Source organism: Lissotriton vulgaris, chromosome 4_1 (genome assembly GCF_964263255.1).
Source record: "Lissotriton vulgaris chromosome 4_1, aLisVul1.2, whole genome shotgun sequence".
Taxonomy (NCBI): Eukaryota; Metazoa; Chordata; class Amphibia; order Caudata; family Salamandridae; genus Lissotriton; species Lissotriton vulgaris.
The window spans coordinates 1,889,057,523-1,889,073,561 of record NC_141691.1 but is presented as its reverse complement, the minus strand read 5'-3'; positions in this window follow the sequence as shown (position 1 = coordinate 1,889,073,561).

The following is a 16,039-nucleotide window of genomic DNA, read 5'->3' as shown; positions in this document are numbered from 1 at the left end:
AAGGGTGATTACACCACCTTGCCCCAGCTGTCGTGCAGCCAGTTGTGTCAGATTTGGATGGCCAGCCAGGGGTGGCATAATACATGCTGCAGCCCCTGGTAGGCCCTGGGTACACCTGTGCCCTGGGTACCTAAGGTACACTGTACAGGGACTGATAAGGTGACTCAGTATCCAATTAGATATGTACCTAAGGTACATGGAATCCATTTTACAGAGAGAGCAGTGGGCCTGGGCCCTGAATAGCAGGGTCCCAGGTCAACTAAGTCGAAAAACCAGCAAAACACCAGGCAAAAAGTTGGGGGTAACCATAGATACCCACCTTCTTACATGGAGGAACCGGTCATGGACCTTTTTCTCACCCCGGCGGTGACTGAGGCGGCCCCCTCATGATTACAGAAAAAATACCGGGCTCACGATTCGGATCAGGCTTTTCTGAGGGTGGAACCTCCTACGGATTCTGTGATTGTGACAGCGGCCCGCAAACAGCATGCCACCACTCCGTCATCCACAGTCCCCTCAGACAAAGAGTCTAGATGGATGGATTCAGCTGGAAGGAAAGTGTGTGGAACATCGGCGACCTCTATGAAGGCTGCGAGTGCCACGGCTTTGTTGGGACGCTACGACCGCGCCCTCTGGGACTCCCGCCAGCACTTTGCGGAACACTTACCTCGTGAGAAGCGGGAAGATTTCCAGGAAGTGTTTAACGAAGGGATGCTGGTAGCGAATCAAATTATCAGCGCTGTAGCAGATTCGTCCCTCCTGGCGGCGCATGGCTTTTGCCATGGGATTAACCAGCGACGACATGCCTGGCTCTGCCTTACGTCACTGAAACCAGATGCACAGAAAAGGGTTGCCAATCTTCCATTCTCTGGCGAAACCCAATTTGGGAAACATGCGGATGACGAAATGGCCCGCATGAAGGCGGAGGCCAAAACACTCACAGCTGTGGGTCTAGAGAAGCCCAAAGAGACGTCCTGTTCCAACGACCGGTTCGGTGGACAGGGACAGTCACAGCAACAACAGCAGTTCCGTAAGCCGTTCCAGAAACGCCCGAAGGGCAGAGGAGGCCAACAGTCGGCACCAGCGACCAAAGGCCCGGCCGGGTCTAGGCCCTGAGCACTTACTTCCCCCGGATCCGTTACCCACTCCGGTAGGGCGCAGCATCCAATTTTTTCTGGCAGAGTGGAGAAAAATTACTCAGGACAAGTGGGTGCTGAATATTGTTTGCAATGGATACAGTCTTCGGTTCACCAGCCCGCCTCCAGCAATTCCACCGGTCAGCTTGCAGTTTCAGCTGCGTGAGATCCAGGCGGAGGCAGATATCCTGTTAAGGAAAAGGGCGATAGAAGACGTACCTCTGTCTCAGAGTGGAAGAGGTCTGTACTCCCGGTTCTTCCTGGTTCGCAAGAAGGACAAGAACGAGTTCAGGCCCATTATGGACTTGCGACAGGCAAACAAATGGATTCGAAGGGAGAAGTTTTGCATGCTGTTGTTGCATCAGATTTATCCTCAGTTGCAACAGGGAGATTGGATCTGTGCTATAGACCCACAGGATGCGTACTTCCATGTGCCCATTGCACACTAACACAGGAAGTTCCTGCGGTTCCAAGTCGGCGCCAATCATTATCAATACACAGTACTCCCATTCGGACTAAAGTCTGCACCGAGAACATTCTCGAAGTGCATGGCGGTGGTAGCAGCACACCTGAGGAAGAACAAGGTGTTTGTCTACCCGTACCTGGACGATTGGTTGATCAAGGCCTCCTCCTTCTCGGAAGCTCGAGCACACTTCCAGAAGATGTGCGTTCTCTTGAACAAGCTGGGGTTGCACATCAACATGTCCAAGTCTGTCCCGACTCCGGTCCAATGCATACAGTACTTGGGAGCCTCCATCAATACGCTGTCAGCAAGCGTGTCTCCTTCGGAGGAGCGACGTTTATCACTCCTTCGGAAGGCTCAGGCTCTTATGACCACACCATCTACAACAGTGAGGATGGTATCTTCTCTACTGGGATCGATGGCCTCTTGTATCTTCCTGACGCCACACGCACGTCTGCACATGAGACCGCTGCAGGAGTGCTTGGAGGACCAGTGGGATCAGAGGAAAGGATCCTGGGACGACAAGATACGACTGTCTCTGCATGCTCTTCAGTCACTGAAGTGGTGGTGTTCAGTGGAGAATCTCCTCAAAGGGGTTCCCTTCCACAAGGACATTCCTGCGCAGACTGTCGTGGCGGATGCTTCTCTCCAAGGGTGGGGGGCGCACTCCGGAAACCTACAGATTCAAGGAACGTGGTCCCCGATGGAGGCCACGTATCACATCAATTTCCTGGAACTCAGAGCGGTTCACTTGGCACTGAAGGCCTTTCTTCCGTCCTTTCAGAACAACTCTCTGCTTGTACAGACGGACAATAGAACCACGATGTATTACCTCAACAAGCAGGGGGGTTCGAGATCACGCACTCTGTCACAAGAGGCGCAGGCGATCTGGCACTGGCTTCTGGCCAGAGGACTGACGACAACGGCTACCCATCTGCCAGGTGTGCAGAATGTTCAGGCGGACGCACTGAGCAGACTGATTCAGGAAAACCACGAATGGGTCATAAACGACGAAGTACTAGGAGAATTCTTCGCAAGGTGGGGGACTCCAGATGTAGATCTGTTCGCCACCGCCGAAAACAGCAAATGCCGAGACTTCGCCTCCAGGTACTACCAGCAGGGGACGCTGGGGAATGCGTTATGGATCATTTGGTCGAACAGCTTTCTGTACGCTTTTCCACCCATTCCCCTGATTCCAGCTGTACTCATCAAGCTGGCCCGATCCAGGGCTTGGATGATACTCATTGCCCCGGAATGGCCCAGACAGTGGTGGTTCACGGACCTGCTTCACCGGTCTCTCCTTACTGACATTCGACTGCCGTGCAGGCCGGACCTTCTCACGAAGTTCGGGGGCAGATGTTGAACCCCAACCTCTCGTCTTTGAGTTTGGCGGCATGGCTCCTGAGATAGTGCAATATGGCCATTTAAATCTGCCCGAAGATTGTATGGACATATTGAAGGAGTCTAACTCGGACCTCCTATGCTTACAAGTGGAAGAGGTTCTGTATCTGGTGCCAGTTCAAGAACTATGACCAGACGACGTGCAAGGAAGACGTCATCCTTCCTTACCTTCACCATTTGGCGCAGTCTGGACTTAATGTTCATTCCATTAAGGTTCATCTTGCTTCATGGACTGCCTACAGGAAATGCCCTTCACAGACTTCCTTCTTCCAGATCCCTGTGATCAAAGATTTTTTGGAAGGCTTGAAGAAAGTGTTCCGTCCTGTCAGCCTTCCTTCGCCTTCATGGGAATTGAATGTGGTGCTGTCCAGATTGATGAAGGAGCCTTTTGAACCTATTCATAAGGCTTCGTTGCAGCACCTGTCCTGGAAGGCGGCGTTCCTCGTGGCCATTACATCGGCCCGCAGGGTGAGTGAAATTCAGGCGTTGTGTTGCCAAGAACCTTATACTGTATTTCATGCTGCTAAGGTTGTTATGCGTACTCACCCTAAATTTCTTCCCAAAGTTATTTCTGGTTTTCATGTCAACCAGACCATAACGTTGCCTACGTTTTTTCAGAATCCTTCATCTCCTGCGGAAAGGTCTCTACATTCCCTGGATGTTAGGAGGGTGTTGACATTTTATCTGGATAAAACCAAAGATATTCGTAGGTCAGACCAATTATTTGTCAATTATGGATCGGTCAGGACGGGTCTTGCTACCTCTAAGCAGTCCATCTCTAGGTGGATTGTGTCCTGCATACAGTTGTGTTACCAAAAAGCTAATAAGATCTTAGGGGGTAAACCTAAGGCTCATTCCACCAGTCAAAAAGCTGCCACGACAGCTTTACTCCGTAATGTTCCGATTGCTGAGATCTGCAAGGCGGCCACTTGGAAGTCGGTTCATACCTTTGCTAAGCATTACTGTCTGGACACTGATGCCAGAGCAGATGCTCAGGTTGGGCAGGCTTCGCTGCGGAATTTGTTCGCACAATAGTGGTGTTAATTTTCTTTTCTCCATCGCCGCTTTGGTGTGGGGATGGGCTTGCCATTCTATTCACTAGATTATGACTATACACAGAGATCCCCTACTACAGAAGGAGTAGTTTCTGTCCTGTAACTCCAGTTCTGTAGTAGGGGTATCTCTGTTATAGTCATAAGCGCCCGCCCTCCTCCACGGTGGGGATAAATATTCATGCAAGGAATGCTACAGGTCTGGCGTGCTACGCCTTCAAAAAGAACTGAAAGTAAAAGGGACCTGCTGTGCATTCTGGGATACTGGGAAAAAGTTCTGGAAAGTTCTCTTAAAGGCACAGTATCCTATTTAAGCCACATAATGGTAGCCTATGGGGCTTGTCTGTCCATGCCTTCCTCTCTATCATTCCAGAGTCTTTTACTGGTAGAGGCAAGTTTCTCTATGGAAGAAACTGGGCAGGCTGTGTTGTGTGTGGTTTTGTTTGGTGGAATTTCTAGTTGAAGTACTGGACAGTGTAGCCTGTGGATATAGGCTGCATTATTTGTCTTTCAATTCTCTCTTAAGTGTCTTTGCAGTTTTTGCATGATTTGACAACTTAAGAGATTATTTTTGATTGCCGGGGTCCACGCACATGGGCGGGACTATTCACTAGATTATGACTATAACAGAGATACCCCTACTACAGAACTGGAGTTACAGGACAGAAACTACTCCTTATGTATGTATTTCAGAGTGGATAGTTTAGAGGTAACGCCGCATAATTGCCTTCCATTGAGGCTTTTACTGCTAGTAGCGTTTCACCGTCTATTCTTTTTTTTGAACGCTTAATTGTAGCTACGGAAGCCGTGTGGACGGCTGCCTTTGCGGCTACATCCGCCAATGAATTCCCAGCAACGTGAACGCCATCAAGTTGATGACTCAGTGCATGGATCACATGAGTCTTTTGTAGTTCTTTCTGTAAAATAACTACTTGTTCCCAAAGCATTTTATGCTTTATTGTGCCACCTCTTGCATCTTTGAAACCGTTTTGAACCCAGTTCTGCAAGTATTCATTGTAAGACTGGACGCAGTAATACGAATCGCACACTATTAGTGTGGGGAATTCGCGATCGGTATTCTCAAGCGCCATCTGGAAAGCCTGTAGTTCAGCTCGCTGAGCTGTACAGTCTCCGAGTGATTGAGTTTTTGTGACCATAGGTCTGAATTTATCTTCGCGCCAGCGACCTTTAACAATCGCGCACGCAGCACTATATGCTGGTTTACCCCCAATTGCGGGCTGTGCTGATCTGTCTGTATATATTATACAGCCGTAATGTTCAAGAGGCAGAATTTCGGTTGGCAGAGGACATCAGTACTCGTATTGGAGAAATTCTTGTGTTTTCAAGCTAGGGTCAAAAACGTATTCAACGTCTGTTGCAGCGAGATAATTAATCCATTGTATCTATCGTGGATGTAAAGCTTTAGCATTTGGAATGCTCGCGCTTGTCACTGCCTCTAAGGCAGGTACTGGTGTAACGACCGATATGCGTTTTCCCTGTGCGAGGGCTTTTTCTTTTGCTATAGCAGTTTGAACCGCTGTCAGAATTTTCTCAGTTGAAGTGAATTTTATTTCAGCTTGTGTGTACAAGTGTGATTTGAAAGCTATTGGTACCGTTTCACCTTCGTTAAAGGCCAGGTACGTCAATCCGCATCTTCCTGGGATGACTCTGATTACAAGGTTGCGTACGTTTACGCGTGTTTGCAGCTTTGTTTTAGCTAACACGTCTGTTTGTATTGAACGTAAAATTTCTATGTGTTTGAGTCCAATTAGTTTGTTTGAAATCAGGTTTTATTAATTCGTAGAGAGGTTTAACCCTCTATGCGTAATTCAGAACGTAAGTTCTTCCAAAATTCAGGAAACCTAGAATTGATTGTAAGTTTTTCAGCGTTTTTGGTGCTTGGAGCAGCGCACATTTCTCTAAGAAATTGGCTGCTAGGCTTTTCCCTTCACTTGATAACTCATATCGTAGAAATAGGACAGTGAGGTGGGAAATCCGTGATTTTTTAAAGTTGAATTTGTACCCTTCAGATGCGAACCCAAGTATAATGGTGTTCACGCTTTTCAAGTGCCTGTCCAAATCATCGTCTGTTAGATGGATGTCATCAACATAAGATAATGCCTCATCATCATACATTTGTAGTAACTCTGTTACTCTGGCCGAAAATAATCCTGGCTATTCTTGAATCCCTGGGGGAGACAGCAAAATTGCCTCTGGTCCCCCATACTTAAGAAAGCGGTCAAATACCTGCTTTCTGGTGCAATGTTTTGACAGAAGAAACCATTTGAAATATTTAATGTTGTTTTATATTCTTTGCGCACGATGTTATTCATCAGTGCTGCACTGTGTGAATTTTGTACTGCAAATGTTTTGCAACAAGAGTTTAAGTGTCTGTAGTCCAATACTAGATGATATGAATTGTCTGGTTTGGAGACAGGAAACAAAGGATTGTTCATTTGTGAGGTGCATGTTTCAATCACCCCCTGGTACTCAAGTTGATCTAAGATCTTCCTGACTTGTTTTTTAGCTTCTTGCCTAACAGGATACTGCCTTTGTGCAGTAGGTTGATTTTTTAACTGGATTTCATGTTAAGGGGATTCCTCATCCCATCCTACATGATTTTTATATAATGTAGGGGCTTGGGCCACTGCCCATTTTCTAGCATATGTGTATTTTTTATGAATTGGAATGTGATTTGAGAAGGCAGGCATAATCATTTCTTCGCCATGTGGGCACTCCCTAAGAAATTCTGGTGGCTAGTCTTTCTCGGCTAGAAGGATATCATAGCCTTTAGATAGCTTCTCCCAAAAGAGAGTTCTTATTTTCCTAGTTATGTCCCCTTCTATACGCAATGTTATTTCATATAATTTATGGGGTACACTAACTCTGGGGTCTGCAGTTTCCACCCGAATGTACTCATTCGTGTCCACTATCTCCAGAAGATTCATCAGGATCTTGTGAGCTATGGTAACTTCTGCTGCGCTGTCTAGCATTGTTTGGGCCCACTCTCCGTTCTTAAGGTGTGTTCTCAGGATCCTCTGCATGTTTTACCTTTATGCTTGCTACCTTCTTTTTGGAAAATTGAGATTTTTTACTTTGGTGAGCGGGTTCCTTGTCTTTGGACTTGACGCGCTCTTCTTTCTGTTCTGACTGTCCTCTTCTTTCCGATTTCTGTGAGGAAGTCTGAAGAGATCAAGAGAGACGTGTATCATTATCTTGATATCTGTCAGGTTTTTTCAAATTATCCCTATTTCTGAGGTTATATCTTTTCTCAGAGGGCTTCCGTTGTGGAGACCTACCCCCCACCCCCCCACCCCCCCACCCCCGTTCTGAAGATCTATCTCTCCTTTGGGGAGACCTTCCTCTGGACTGAAACTGTTTCTCTTTAGGAAGAGTCTGTCTGATAGTTTCCCTCTTTTTAGGAGTAATTAAACTATTTTTAATGAAAGTTTTTTCAGGATTTTCTCTTAGTTGTGGTTTTAGTGGTTTCCCACCCAAACTATCTCTACCTAATTCTTCGTAGGATTTTTCAATTATTCTGGCAAGTTCAAAAGGTTGTTCTGTTATATCTGTTTCTTTTCATTTTTGGCGGCAGGTTGTGCCGTCAATTGAACTAATTGCCTATATGCTTTTGTTAATTGTTTTAGTTGAACTAACAGTTCTCTGTCTGACATTTCTTCAATGTCAAGATGTGGTGTATAGCTGGCTAGAACCGGCCATGTGGCTCCTGGTCTACCTAGTGGACCGAGCCTGGTAATGTGATTTTTATGTATCTGAAAGAGATAGATTCCTTACCTTAGAATATCCCCAGGCGTCAGACTGGATCAGGAAATTTTTGCGTAGCAGTACCCTTGCGCGTCGGTAGGTGTCGTCTGCGGCTCCGCGTCCGTCGGCGGTGTAGGAGAGTAGGGTCTGCAATCCTATGATCACCCCAGATTTTTGCTTTTTGCTTCACTGGTTTACGACTTCTCTGGCTGTGGGCCTGCTAATCAGACCCACAGCCTTGCTGTTCTCTCACTAAATTGACACGTGTACCTTAGGTGCATTTACCAATTGGTACTGGGCCACCTTATCAGACCCTGTCACTCAGGGCATAGGTGTACCCAGGGCCTACTAGGGGCTGCAGCATGCATTATGCCACCCCTGGCTGGCCATCTAAATCTGACACAGCTGGCTGCACGACAGCTGGGGCAAGGTGGTGTACTCACCCTTTGCTTTAGATATAGTATACCTATATCTAACCCTAAAATGGATACCCGTATTCCTATCAGTCACTCCTATGGCAGGCCTTGACAATCCTGAAGGCAGAGTGCTTGGAATCGTGTGAAATGGTGCTCTGGCAGGAGCTGAGCCCGTTTGCAGCTTGCGGAACCAAGTCCTAATAGCTGTTCCATGATAACGCGTACCATATACTCTTAAGTGCATTATAATCCTCGCGGTTATATGCTAACTCTGGTATCGCTTTATCAAAACATGTCGAGTAAAGTGTCATACGAATTGCAATACTAACCCCTCACCAATTCTGGCGACGGGGTTAGCATTTCACCCTTCTAGAGGGACACGACATGTATGTAACTGTGAACCCCGGTTAAAGTTAACTCAAGCCGCAGCATCACAAAATGGATGCTGCCACCACAGACACAAGTCTGACCTCCTGCTGCTGGGAGTCCTTCCAGCGAGGGAGGCTTGGACAAAGGGTTTCCTGTCAGGGGCGGTGCTAGCACCATCCCAGACAGGGTTTTGTGTATCCTGGGTAGGCAGGGCTTTACAGGAAGGGGACTGCAAGTGGCACCCCGGTGCTCACTATGCATAGGCCGGCTAGAACCAGTTCCAGGGGCACACCAGCCCCTGACCTGGGGAAAGCCTGGCATGGGAGAGGGGTGTAACCACCCCCCTTCCTGGTGCCAGCCCCTTTTCCTAGTATAAAGATAGGAGCGGGCCCCCTTCCAAATTAGATCATCTTTGAATCCTGAAACTACTTTCTACGAAAGGAACTCTCGACTTCTTCTCAAGATTTCTCCCTTGTGGCTAAGGAGTAGTCACCCTGCATCCGCAGGCACCATCCAAGCATCGCGGTCTGCTGTAAGTCTCTCCTCCGGATCAAGACTGCCCAGCTCGATGAGAACCGGCTTCCCTGGCACCTCTGACCTCAACCTGCATCATCAGCCCAGCTGAGATTCGTGGGTGTGACGAGACCTCGAGGGACCGGCCAACTTCAGGACTGCACGACGCTTGCCCAGCACGACCGCCGAGGGATCCTCGAGTGAGTGCTTTGGGGTCCGAGAAGCCCCGACCCTGAGCAGCTCCAGCACCGAAGTCCAGCCCCCCAGCATCCACCAGATCTGCGTGGGGCCCTTCTGCTCTTTGCTGCTCACCGCGTTGTCTGGGTACTAGCCCGCTGGCTTGTGGCCTTCCCGACGACGAACGACGACATCAACACCGCTGGTCTGGTTGCTCCAGACTGGCCTTTGCTCCCCTCCAAAAGAGGAGCACCCCAGACCCTCCTGGTCCACTCCAGATGCCATTTTTGAGTCCACAGCGTGGGCTTGCATTTGCCGAACCTTGTTGCCCCAATCCTGGGTCCAGCGACGTCGACAGCAGATACCATCGTGGGACAGCTCGCACCTCCATCCTGGTCGCCGACAACGCCTCCTGGTCCGTGAGACTGCAGAGCCCAGCGTCGCCCACTCACCTGGTCGAGGTGACTCCATCCGGTGCCATCCTGGTGCCCATCTAATCACTGGCTAGTGATTCAGAACTTGGTCCCCTCTGCTTACAGGTGTCCTCCATCTTCGATCCAGGCTTGGATCCATCCGAATCTCTTCACTGGTCGCCTGCCAGCAACTTCTTCTTTCAGGTTCCATAGACTGCAACGAGGATTCCCGACGTCTTTTCAGACCTATGCAGCCGCACCCCTTGGCTAGGTAAACGCTTTGCTATCCAAGGGTCCAGATCCTTTTTCGTTTCAGCTCTACCTAGTCGGATTCGTCCGATAACACTAACTTTGTAATTCCTAGCACCCATAGACTTTGTTCCGCATCCCGCATGAGAGTGCACACTCTGCACCCGATCTCCCTAGGCCTCCTGCTAGTAATCTGAAGGTTCAGTAGTCAAGTCCTAGCGATCCCAAAGCCTATTAGAGTAGTACTTACCTGCTAGTAATTTCGCATTCCACTTTTAGAGTATATGGTTTTTCGTGCCCCTCGGGCATTTGTGTAAATTGTGCAACTTTGCGTATTTTCCTAAGAGCTTTGTATTGTGCTTAGCACCCTGTCCTCATAAAGAGTCCAGGGTTGTTGTGTTCTAAATAAATATCCTTTTATTTTCATAACAACTTGTGTGGTGTCCTTTCACTTGGTGTTCAAGGGGTATATGTGATGGTATAACAGCTGGCTTAACACGCTCTCTAGACTGCTCTTGTCCATGCTACTAGGATAGCTGGTCTACGGTTGACTTACAACCAATCATCAATAAGGGTTGTTTGGACTGATACAAAGTGCTCACTAGAATAGTGAACATTATATATCAGGCCAACTTCTCACAGTCGGCACCGTGATGACATCGTCGGAGTACTTAGACGCCGCCTCCGCGTGCTGACGTCAGTTCTTTTTTCCGCGCCAGCAAGCGCAGATCTGAAAAAAGCAGTAACCCTTAGTCAATTTTTGACTAACTTTTTGGATCACTTTTGATCATTTCTCGAAGTCTTATGACTCCGATCGGTGCCGTAGGGATGCTCGGATTCAAGCACTGCGAGGATTGCGACTGCACGATGTCAGTCACGGATCCTCACCACCTGTGCCTAACTTGTCTAGGCGTCGGCGACGACAACAAGGCCTGCTCCGACTGCCGGGCCCTCTCTTCGAAAGCCAGGCGGAAGCGGTCCCGCAGGCGACTCGAACTCCGGCAGTCCGCCCGCGCCGCGAGAGGTCCCGATCCCACGGGAGGTCGAGGGACACGTTGCGGGGACGGAGCCACCCCAGCTCCGGGAGTCGGCAGCACTCCTCCGGGTCGATGTCGTTGTCAGGTAAGAAACACAAGAAGTCGAAGAGGCTTCATCGCTCTTCTGACTCCCTCCCCCCCCCCCACCCCCACCCCCCCCCCAACGCTCGCGCAACGCGGCCGGGGGTTCGGGTGACACCGCCCGCGTGGCTCCGCCGGAGTCGCGGGCGTCGCGGCCTGCCCCACACCCTCCGGTCTCTGGGCACGACGCGACGCCGGGGGAGATCGAGCGCTTCCTCATGGCCATTTATTTTTATTTATTTATTTGTGTATTTTATAGAGCGCACAGCTACCCCGACGGGGCGTCCCGGCGCTGAAAACTTTGAGGGAGGAGGGCACAGGAGGATGTTATAGGGAAAACAGGTGGGTCTTCAGAGACTTGCGGAATAAAATTTCTGATTGGGAAGAGCGTAGGGCCAGAGGGAGCTTGTTCCAATGCTGGGAGGCACAAACCTCAAAGGTTTTTCCGCCTGCCCGTGAGCGTTTGAAGCGTAGAGTTTCCAGAAGAAGGAGAGAGTTGGACCGTAAAGTCCTGTAGTTGGTATACGGTCGCAAGGTGTTTTTCAAGTGGGCAGATCCCATACCCCTCGATGCTCGGTGGGCCAGCGTCATAGCTTTGAAAATACACCTTTTGGCCATTGGCAACCAATGTAATTTGCGGAGGTGGGGAGAGATATGGTGTCTAAAAGTTATTCTTTCCACTAACCGGGCAGCGGCATTTTGGACCGTCTGGAGTTTTTGACATTGGCCTGCTGTGATACCTAGGTAGAGGGCATTGGCATAATCAAGATGGGAAATGATCAGTGCCTGGATCACAGTCTTACGGCAGTCCGCTGGTAGGTAGTTGATGAGACGCTTGATGGTTCTGATCTTGCCAAAACGTGAGGCTGTCACTGTTTGAACCTGGGTATTGAAGCTGAGATGATTATCCCAGCGAACTCCAAGATTTTTTACTGAGTCTTTAGGTGAGGGGGCTTGGCTCAGATCTTCTGGCCACCATAGACTGGAGTCCAGAGGGGATGGTGAATTAAAAAACAGAACCTCAGTTTTTCCAGCATTGAGTCGAAGGGAGTTGGCATCCATCCACTTAGAGATGTCTCTGAGGCAGGTTTTTAACGGATCAAAAGCTGAGGGAGAAGGGGAGTCGAAAGTGAAGAGAAGCTGAATGTCGTCAGCGTAGGAGGTGGACTTGATCCCAGTCTGAGCGATCAGTTTTGCCAGGGGGGTGAAATAGACATTAAATAGAAGCGGGCTGAGCGAGGAGCCCTGCGGGACTCCCCATTTGAGTGGTCTGGCTGTGGAAGTGTAGGGGGGAATTGAAAACCTGCTGAGTACGATCAGAGAGATACGACGTGATCCAATTAAGCGCAGTGCCACCTACGCCTAGGTCCGCTAGCCTCCTCAGCAGAATCCTGTGGGAGACGGTGTCAAATGCTGCTGAAAGATCCAGCAGCACCAACACCGCCCTTGACCCTTGGTCGAGCGTCCACCTCACCGAGTCAGCCATTTCAATGAGGGCTGACTCCGTGCTGTGGCCCGACCTAAAGCCATGTTGGGAATCATGAAGTAACCCGTTGGTTTCAATGAAGTTCGCCAGCTGGGAGTGGACCAGTTTTTCCAGAATTTTTGCGGGGGCCGACAGAAGGGAAAAGGGCCTGTAGTTGCAGGGGAGGTCCGGGTCTAGATTAGGTTTCTTAAGAATGGGAACCAGGGAGGCATGTTTCCACTTGGCGGGGAAACTACCCAATCTGAGGGAGTCATTCCAGATGTGGTTCAGGTGGGGGTTCAGAAAAGGTGCCCGTTTTTTATATTGCTTAGCTGGCCATGGGTCGTTGGGGGAACCTGATTTACACTTAAGTAATTCAGTCAAGGTGTCTGCTTCGGAGAGGGCTGAAAATTCGGAAAAGGTAGCCTGGGGTGTCGAGGAAGTAGAGGGTACCTCTTCCCAGTCTTCTTTGTTAGGGGTGGGGAAGGAGGAATAGATGATCTCAATTTTGTCCTCAAAAAATTGTGACAGTTTGTCACATAATGACTGAGATGCAGGCTGGGTTCGAGTCAAAGCATTGGGGTAAGTAAAAGAACGAACTATATTAAAAATCTCTCTGGAACCGTTACTGGCTTGTTTGATTCTGGAGGCTAGAAAGGCCTATTTATGTTCTTTGATCATTCTCCGATATTCTTTGAGTGCTGTTTTATATGAGCTTTTCCTTTCAAGGGAGAAGTTCTGCCTCCAGAGACGTTCAAGAATTTTACAGGCAGCCTTTTTCTGCCGGAGCTCGTCCGAATACCAGGGTGCTGAAGGTGCAGCCCGATAGGTCTTAATAGGTTTAAGAGGGGCTAAGACATCTAGGGCCCGGCAGACCCAGGCATCCAGGTAATCGATCTTACGGTCGAGGTCACGAGACTGGCTGGGGTGGGAGTTTTTTAGTTGTTCCGAGAGGGTGTCCGGGGTGATGCGGCTCCAGTTTCTTCCTGCAGTCTTTGGAGTAATGGTAGGTCTGACGATATAGGGAATATTGATTTCAAAAGGGATGAGGAAGTGATCTGACCAGATAACGGGGATAGGGGGAGTCACCTGGATAGAAGAAAGGTTGGTACAGATCAGGTCCAGTGTGTTACCAGCTTTATGCGTAGGTAAAGTAATTGTTTGGACGAGGTTGCAGGCCGTCAAGGTGGAGATGAAATTTTGACTGTGCAGACAAGATTCATCGTTGACGTGGAGGTTGAAGTCTCCTAAGGCAGTGAAATTTGCATAACGTGTGCTGAGCTGAATAATGCTATCCGCCAGCACCGGCAAATGTGAGAAGTTGGAATGGGGGGGACGGTAGATAAGAATACCGGAGCAGGAGGAGGATGGGGAGAGTTGAATGTTGAAAGGCAGGCCTTCTATACTGTCTGGCAGGTCAAATGTTGGGAGGGAAATTGTCCATTTGGAGTTATGAATTAGGGCAACACCTCCACCCTGTTTGCCGCTGGGTCTATTAGCACATATAATACTGTAGCCCTCTGGTACGGCCTGGGTGATGGCGGAATTCGTAGTGTCATTTAGCCACATCTCGGTGAGAAAGAGCAAGTCCCAGTGGTTATCCCGGAGGGACTGCCAGATATCGATGGCATGTTTGCTCAGTGATCTACAGTTAATCAGCGCTGCTTCAAGGTTAAGGGGTAGGCGGGCTCCGGTGGAAGGGTTTGAATCTGTGATAGGGGTCGGACTGACTATAGGGTCCAAGGTCAGAAGAGAGAAGTGGCAGTCTGTGCATGTGTAGCCCTGGTTACGGGTGTCAAAGGATAGACAGGGGCGTGAGGCGCAAGGGGGGGGTCTCAGAAACATCAACTCCGATTGATTGTAGTATGTGATGGTATGGCTAGCGGGTCGGACAGAGGGTCCGGCCCCGGCCGCGTCCTGATCGCGGACGAGCGCAGACGAGCTTGCCTTATGCGCGCCTTCGGCGCGCAATCGTCGCGCCCGCTGCGCTCGTCCGCTGCGCTTCCGGTACAGACACATTTTATGGACTGGGGGCGATGTAAGGGGGCGTGGCCTCGGAGTGAGCGTGTACCCGCTCTGGGCGTGGGGAATGGCGGTGGGGAGATCGGCGTTTTTCGCCCTTCCCAGCGCTCGTTTTGGTTCCTCAAGGGGTGTCTGCACACCACAGTCATGTAGCAGAGAGGTGAGTGAGGAATTTAAAAGTACAAAATTTTACATTTAAAAAACAGATAATGCCACGTAAAACACACTGCTCCCGGCTGGGCCTCAGGAGTGAACACACAAAGCCATGAAGAACCTCTCTTCCCCGACGGGCTCCACGGAGCCTTCGGCCCCAGCGGACCCGTCTGGGGCCCCTAGCGGGTCCGAGGCTTCGGCCCGACGCTGTCGAGTGCTTCGGCCCCGACGCTGCCGCAGGGCCCCACGGTCCCGACGCCGCCTTCGGGCCCGGCGCCGCAGGGCCCAAGGGTTCCGACGTCGCCTGTGCCTTCGGGCCCGGCGCCGCAGGACCCCACTGGACCCGCTTCGAGATCCCGGTCATCGCTGGTGGACCTTACGACCCCCCCCCCCGGTGTCGATCTGCCAGGTGTCGCCTCCGGCGTCGACCGCTGGCGGCGCCGTCCCAGATGCCTCCTTCGCTCCGGTTCCGACGTCGGAACGGCACCGCTTTCAACGGCGCTTGGGGAGTTTTACTTCAATGAACCGGCCCCATTAATTGAAAGCCCTGAGTATCAGGAGATGGGTGATGAGGAGGATTGGGAGGGGTCTGAGGATCCTCTGACCCGAGAGTGTCAGTCTCAGGAGGACTGGGCAGGAGAACTTGGGGAGGCCAGTGGTCTGGATACCTCTCCAGGCACTGGTTTTGTCTCTCCTCCTACCGTGGATTCGGAGTAGGGGGCAACCTATAGTGTGGTGTTGATGAGGGCTGCCAAGGCCTTGGGCCTTGAGCTCCCCGTCGCGGCCGTGAGGACTAACCTCCTCACTGAGGTCCTTAAACCGCAGTCAAGCTCGGCCGAGCCTCTGCTGCCGTTTAATGAGGCCTTGACCGACGTTCTTTTGGGCACTTGGTCCAGGCCCGCTACGGGTTCGCCCGTAGATAGGAACGTGGCCAGACGCAACCGCCCGGCTCCGGGCGACCCATGTTTCCTGTCCACCCACCCCACCCCCGAGAGCCTGGTCCTCCAGGCATCCAATTCCCAGACCGCATTCCCGTCGGCTCCGCCGGACAGGGAATCCAAGAGGTACGAGCAGTATGGAAAGAAGATCTTCTCCTCCCTTAGTCTGGGACTGCGGTCTTCCAACACCGCATGCCTCTTGGGCCGCTACACCCACTCTCTGTGGGAGACAGTTGCGGAAGTGTGAGAAGTTGGCCTGATATATGATGCTCATTAGTTCTAGTGATCACCTTGTATCAGTCCAAACAACCCTTATGGTGATTGGTTGTAAGTCAACCTTATAGACCAGCTATCCTAGTAGCGTGGACAAAAGCAGTCTTTAGGCTAAA